At 44.0% G+C, this 7276-nt stretch overlaps 1 long non-coding RNA gene across 1 annotated transcript; it reads left to right on the forward strand.

The window, feature by feature from the left end:
- Positions 1–234: 234 nt before the first annotated feature.
- On the forward strand, positions 235–2465 carry LOC309863787. The gene is made up of 2 exons (XR_014311259.1): positions 235–456; positions 1792–2465. It is a non-coding gene; the product is annotated as an uncharacterized lncRNA (long non-coding RNA).
- Positions 2466–7276: the final 4811 nt, after the last annotated feature.

The raw sequence follows: 7276 nt of genomic DNA on the forward strand, positions 1-7276 counted from the left end.
TCTCTCTCTCTCTCGATTCCCTAACTTCCCTCTCTTGCCTTCATTTCATCCTAGAACTTGTGCCCACGACTTCTTTTCTAAGTAAATATTAACCCCCTTTGACTCTGAATCTCTGGAAGATTCTCAGTTCCCTATTTTCGCTGGCACTGTGACAGGTCCTCATTTCTCCTTCCCACTCCTCTCTATTTATAGTTTTCACATTTTTTTAGCAGGTTGGCTACAGAACACTCAAAAATTGCAAAGAGAAATATTGTGTTCTGGAAATTCGTCTGAGCATTTTTTCCCAATATCGTCCTTATGCTCTTCTGATCCTCTCTTGAACTGTTGGACTAAAGCAGCTGACGCTTCCACCAGCAACCAGAGTCATCCTGTCCACTACTGTGGGAACAGAGGGTTTCCATTTGGAACTGCAGACTGAGCCTAAAGTCTGGTGGTCCTTTGGTGCCAGGATAGCAGGTATGGGATGGGTGGAACATGGAGGACAAGCATCATGGTAGAGGTCTCCATTCGACCAGGAAAGCTCACAATGAGCCAACAGGTCCATTTCAACATCTTCTGTATTTTCCTTATAACCTGTTTCATTCCAGAGTGGATTTGAGATCATTTAATTTGATTCTTAAATATTTTCCATTCCAACCGGAAACAGACTCATCCTATGGGCTCCCAAATTCTGCCTCATCTTCCTAATCAGTTAGTACCCCAAATTGGGTATGATAGTGCCAGAACATTCTTCCATGTGTATTTTATAACAGACTAGTGTTTTATTAGTTTTTTTTTCAAACTAATAAGAATAAGGGTAACTTTTTTTTTTAAAGCATAGGCAAAATCACGAAAGACATTGAAATGAACCTAAAAGATTATAGTGTCTTCCAAGGGAAAACACGTGTTGTCTCATGTAACCTTCTGGCCTGACCAATTCTATGGTATATTCTGTGCCTTTCTTGTCTTTGAGCTATTTTGCAACTCTATAGATTGTACATAATTGATGTGGATGCAGATGATCTTGTCTAGCTATATGTAAATGAATTTTGTCCACTGGAAGTACAGTTGACCCCCTTTCCTTCGGTAGAAGGCAGTTTTGCATCCATTTGCATTCCATTTGCATATCTATTTGCATCTATCAAAGCAAATTCGTTTAAGTATTACTGATTGTATATGTGTCTGCCTTGAGATTCTTGCTTGAAGTGGTGGTAACATCTTAGTGGTTCCCGAGCTAATGAATGAATTAAACAAAATCCCTTCAGGCATTCATCCCATATTTGTAAAATGGTCCTTATTTAATCTTTTCGAGAAAATGATACACTAGCAAACCATGACAAGATTCTAGTAAATGAAAAGTGCAATGAAACCAAATCGGAATGAATTTTAGAATTACCTTCAATGTGGCCCATGCTATGCCAGAGGCAGAGAATGAATGAGTCTCAAAGACATGGCTTCTGGCCTCCAGAAGTTACAATAATCTGTGTCAACATTGGCATGCCTGAGAAATGCATGTGACTTTCCCATCAGGGTTTCCCCGGGGGTTCAGTTAACCTTTCTCTTCCAAGCTACCCTCTCTTGTAGTGATATCAACTGTGCCCTTGGTTTCAGCTCCCATTCCCTAGCCAACATCTCTCCCACTGATACACGGACCATCTGTTTCTTTCCTACCCACCAGGCCCATGTAACTGACTACCTACTCATGCTATTTCACTGATGTCCCACCTGTGCCTCAAAACCCAGCATGTTCAAAACTTGATTCATCATCGTTTCTGAAAGAACGGCTTATCCTCTTTTGTTTTGTTTCTTTAGAAATGATTCTACCAATGCCAGCGGCATGCACCAGAAACCAGGAAGGAATCATACAGCTGAGCCAACCTGCTGTACTTTAAAACACTTGACCACAATTCTCCAGTGGATACTCAACTCTGGCTTCAAACTCCCTTGTCTCTCCGGTGAGTTTGCTTTCCCTCTAATGGATGACCGTTTCACACCTTCAAGACTTGCCTCAACAATCCCTACCCCCACCTCTTCTGAACTATGTCACCTCACTCCCAGCTCCTGTCCTAGGGATGAGGGAGCAGAAGGCAAGCTTAGGACAAAGCAGAAACTGGCACCCTACACCCTCTCCCCATGCCATATGTGTAACATTCCTCATGCGCTCCTGGCTGCCCTAAAGGAAAAACGATGCTTAACTGATAGAGATTCCAGTGCTGCAGGACAGGAGTCTCCCTCCATCTACAAATGTCCTAGCGACTTACAAGGAAGGAAGAAGCTTTCTCATCAATAGCCTGACTTCCAGACACCCATACCTCAGTTTCCGGAAGCCCTAACATCACCCTCCCCTCCATAAAATTGAGGGAGGCTAAGGGGGAGGGAAGTGTAATAAAACTGAATTTCTTCTAAGCCCAAAGCCCACTGACAAGGATGTGTGATAGGAGGAATGTAACATATCTCCAGGAAACTCCCAGCTGTCTTCATGCTTTCCCTCATTAGAGGCAAAAACAGCCTTGACTTGAGAATAACCAGGTCTCCCTTATCCTGAAATACTTCTTTTTCATATGACAGTCCTTCTGGACACCCCCTTTGTCCTCACCTTCTTCAGCTCCCAGTCAACCATGCCTCTGTCTGAGCAGCTCTTTCTGCCCCTGGGTCCTGTCCCTGTGTTTTAATAAAACCACTATTTGCACCTAAGACATCTCAAGAATCCTTTCTTGGTCATCGGCTCTGGACCTCACCCCACCAAACCTCACCTGTGTTCCAAAACTTCATCACTAGTGTCACACTTCAAGAAAATAAAAGCCCTTTGTTCAGGAATTCCCTTATCTTACCACCACCCAATCAAATCTATACCTACATTTGTATCCATTTTTAATTTGTTTTTAGACATTTACTCAACAAATATTTAGTCAGTACGTACTGTGTGCTACACACTGCCCTGAGTGTTTGTAAATCTGTGGCGAATGACACAGAAAAGTCCCTGGCATCATGGAATTTACATGGTAATTGGATAAATGTACAAGAAACACAGAAAGAGTTGAAGACAGAGCAGGTTTATTGAGAAGAGCAGACATCCCCAGCTGGGGTTTGTTCTTCCTTGTGCCTGGGATTTGTTCCCTCCTGCCCTCTCCAGGACTCCACTCCCAAGGTCAATATCAAGTTCTTGTTCCAATGGATCCTTCCAGTCAGAAGACAAATGACCTTTTTCTTAAAAACAAAAGGAAAAAACCCAAAACAAAGACTTCCTTTAACCTTCTACCTTCCTATAACAACCTCCATATTTCTCTCCCCACCTCATTCCCAGCATAGCTTGTAAAATATTTGTCTACACCTGTGGGTGTAGGGTACCATGTCCCCAAGGGTAGTTGAAAAATCTCTATAAAGAATCCTTATGTGCAGATCATTTTAAGGGAGTCCATTTCCAGATCCAAACTCTATGTGTGCTCTGTAGGATAGGTGATATGCCTATTCTTCAGTCTGATATCAGGATACTCTTCTCTTTCCTGGAAGATCAAGACACTCCTCTCAGATCTTATTAGAGTGTAGGACTTGGGCTGGTACCAAAGTTGAAATACCAGTTTTGTTTCAAATAATGCCCTTCTGTGGGCAGTCCTGGGGCTCCACCTTTAGAGCTTCCTCTCCTTATTAAGGGTAAAGGTTAACATCGGAAAGGGGATTAGGGCAGATGTTGGAAGTGCTCTGCCATCAGAATAAGAATCAGTTTTGGTTAGTGACACTCATTCCTTTATATTTAAATTAAGCTACATATTTTTAGGGACATAATAGGAAACAGCACAAGTAAGGATTTTAATGGTTTCATTCCATTCCAGTGTGGTTTGGGAAATAACAGAAAATGAGACTGTTCTGCTTTAAAAAAAAATCAACTTGTAGCAGGCAAATGTTATTCCAACGAAGTCGATCCTTTCCTATCTCATTTTCTTTTTAAAGATTTATTTATTTATTTTGTAGACACACACACACACACACACACACACACACACACAGAACACAAGTAGGGAGAGCGGGGGAGGGAGAAGCAGGCTTCCTGCTGATCAGGAATGTGGGCCTTCATCCCAGGCCCCTGGGATCATGACCTGAGCCAAAGGCAGCTGCTTAGTGACTGAGCCACCCAGGTGCCCTCTATCTCATTTTTTAAATGTTTAATATTTTCAACACCTAGTTAATAAAATATATATATATATATATATATATATATATAGTGATGAAAAGATTATGATTAAAAAGTTTCAGATGTCCACTTAAAAATGTGCAAGTTGTGTGAATTCTCATAGGCGGTCCATGCACCAAACACGCCTATCACTAGCAAACGTGGATGTACTCGGTGTCTCTAGGTTCCCGCTTCCTTAGTGCCCTCTTAATCACGTGGTTTCTCTTCCTACCATTCTGGACCTGTATTCTCAATTTGCTTCTCTATTTCATCTCTGCCCCTTTGAAGAGCTTGATTCTGGGTCTTCTGTAGCTATGCGTTTGCTCTCTCTCTCTCTCTCTCCATCCATCAGGCTTTCGCAACCTAGCACTATTAATACCTGGTGGGTGATTCTCTGCTGTGGGGCTGTCCTGTGCCCTGCAGGACAGTTAGCAGCATCTCTGGTCTCTAGCCACTAGATGCCAGCAGCACCCCCCCAAGTGGTGAGCACCAAAAATGTCGCCAGATATTGTTCAATCAGCCCTGGGAGCAAAACTCCTTGCCTCCCAGCCCCAGTTTTAAAACCACTGCTTTGCCCGATTCCATTCAGCATCATTGATTTAAGTTCGTTGTAGAAGCTGAAGGCTCTGAAGTTAACGTCTTTAATCCTAACCCACCCTTGGAGCTGAGAATCACATGGCCAACTGCCTGCAGCATATTTCTCCATAAATATGTAACAGGAGTCTTATTTTCACCATGATTTCTATCCTGCTCCCTCCTCGACTTGCTCCTGTCCCAGTCTCCCCATCTTAGTAAACAGCATCCCCACCTCCTACTGACTAAAGCTTCAGTCCCTGGAATAAATCCCTCCTTTCCCTTTTCTCGTATCTAATCCATCAGCAAAACCAACTGATTTGACCTCCAAAACAGAAGTCAGACTTGATCACTGCACTTTATATCCACTGCTCCCATTTGAATCCAAACCCTGAAATTTTTTTTGCACTTCAGACACTGTTAATAGTCATTGGTCCCACGACTACACCTACACAGATATTTTACAAGATCGCTAATCACCACAAAGTTGCCAAATCCAATGATTAACTTTCAGATCCAAATGAATCAACCTGTCAGTCCTATAGACATAGAACTCCCTCCACTTCTCTGGAAATATTCTATCTTTTTCATCGTGATGTTGGCTCTCCCTTCCTCTTCCACACTGGTCAGTGATGATGGCTCCTTTCCTGGCTGGTTTTTTTTGAGCTTCCTGACCTTTAGACATCAGTCCTGTGCTCTGGGACTCAGACCTTCTGCTTGAGTTTTCTGTTGTGTTAAAAAAAAAAATTCAGCTGAGTACATTTTAAAGAACCTATTGGCTTTAGTCAATGATTCACGAAATGGGCAGCATCCTGCTTGCAGACTGAAAGGAGCTCGGAGGAGCAGTACAAAATGAAAGACTTTTATAGGCAAAAGAGAGGAGAAGCAAGGAAGTCACGTCAGGCAAACAAGGCAGGTTGGTTATGGCCAGGTGACTTGGCTTCTGGGGATGGCAGGGGTCAGAGGGAGTGGGGATCAGGTGGTGTCTGCTTGCCTGGGCTCAGATTCCATTTCTGGGACAGCTGAAATCATAATTAAGTCTGGTTTGGGGGACATGGGGCTTAGCATAAGCAACTCCATTTTGGGCCTCTTGTTTTGTTTTTAATAGTTACTTCATAACAAATAATAACAAGTTTAGTAACTTTAAACAGCTCAGTTTACTATTCTACCATCTCTAGCTGTCAGGAGGCCAGACACAGCTTAACCAGGGTCCTCGGCTCTGGGTCTCACTCAAAGGAGGAGAGAAGGCGCCCACCAAGCTGTGTTCTCACCTGCAGGTTCCACTAGGGAAGGCTCTGCTTCCAAACTCACTCGGGTTGTTGGAAGAATTCATTTTCTTGTAGCTGTGTGATTTTGGGGGCAGCCCATGCTGGGGCGGGCCAGGGAGATTCTCCAGGCTGTTAACTAGAAACCATCCTCAGCCCTCAGAGTCTGCTTGCGGTTTCCTGCCATATAACTCTCTCCACAGGTGATTCCGAACTTGGCTCTTTGCTTCTTCAAGACCATGACAGCCTCTCACTCCAATCAGTAAAACAGTCTGATTTAATATAATGAGATCATAATAGTGACATCTTCTTACCTTGCCAAATTCTACTGGTAAAAAGCAAGTCCTAAGTCCCATACACACTCCCATCCATACTCACAGGACAAATACCAGGGGACAGATATCATGAAGCTGCCTTATCATGTTGCCAAACACACCTCTCTCCATACTCACTGCATAGGTAAGCCCACTTCTTCTCAGAGCTTGAACCCTATGTCCTAACGGTGCTCATATTTGTGCCTCCAGCCTGGACCTCACCCATGAATGCCAGACTCGTGTGTTCAGCTGCTGGTTGGGCATCCCCATGTGGATTCAGGCACCATCTCCAGAACCAAACACCTGTTGCCCATCAAACTTGCTTCTCCCGTCGTCTTTCCCATCTCAGCAAGTGGTAACGTCACTGTTCCAGGGCCTCGGGCCGCCAAAATTGTAAAACCATCCCAACTCTTGTTTTTTCCGCACACTCCACACTTAATATATTTACAAATCCTGCATGTTTTGTCTTCAATATACACCCAGAATCTCCCCCCTTCTCCCCATCCCTGCATCTACTGCTCTGGTCTGGGCCAATACCCCTTCTCACCCAAATCAGTGGTCCTCAACCAGGAGAGTTTTGTGTACCTGCTCCCCCCAGGGGATTTTGACAGGGTCTGGACACACTTTTTGTTGTCACAACTTGAGAGTGGGAAAGGGCGCTCCTGCGATCTAGTGGTCAGTGCACAGGACAGCTCCCCATAACAAAAATTGATGTGGCCCCAAATGTCAGCAGTATAGAAATCTCAGTCTACATTAATGCAAGTAGCATCCCCACCCCACAACCCCACAAGTCCGTTCTGCACACAGCAGCCTGAGTGATTCTTTTCCTTTCTCTTTAAGATTTTATTTATTTATTTGACAGAGCGAGAGAGAGATCCATGTAGGCAGAGAGGCAGGCAGTGGGAAAGGGAGAATCAGGCTCCCTGATGAGCAGAGAGCCGAATGCGGGGCTCGATGCCAGGACCCCGAGACCATGA

The sequence above is a fragment of the Mustela nivalis genome, assembly GCF_964662115.1.
Source record: "Mustela nivalis genome assembly, chromosome: 4".
NCBI lineage: Eukaryota > Metazoa > Chordata > Mammalia > Carnivora > Mustelidae > Mustela > Mustela nivalis.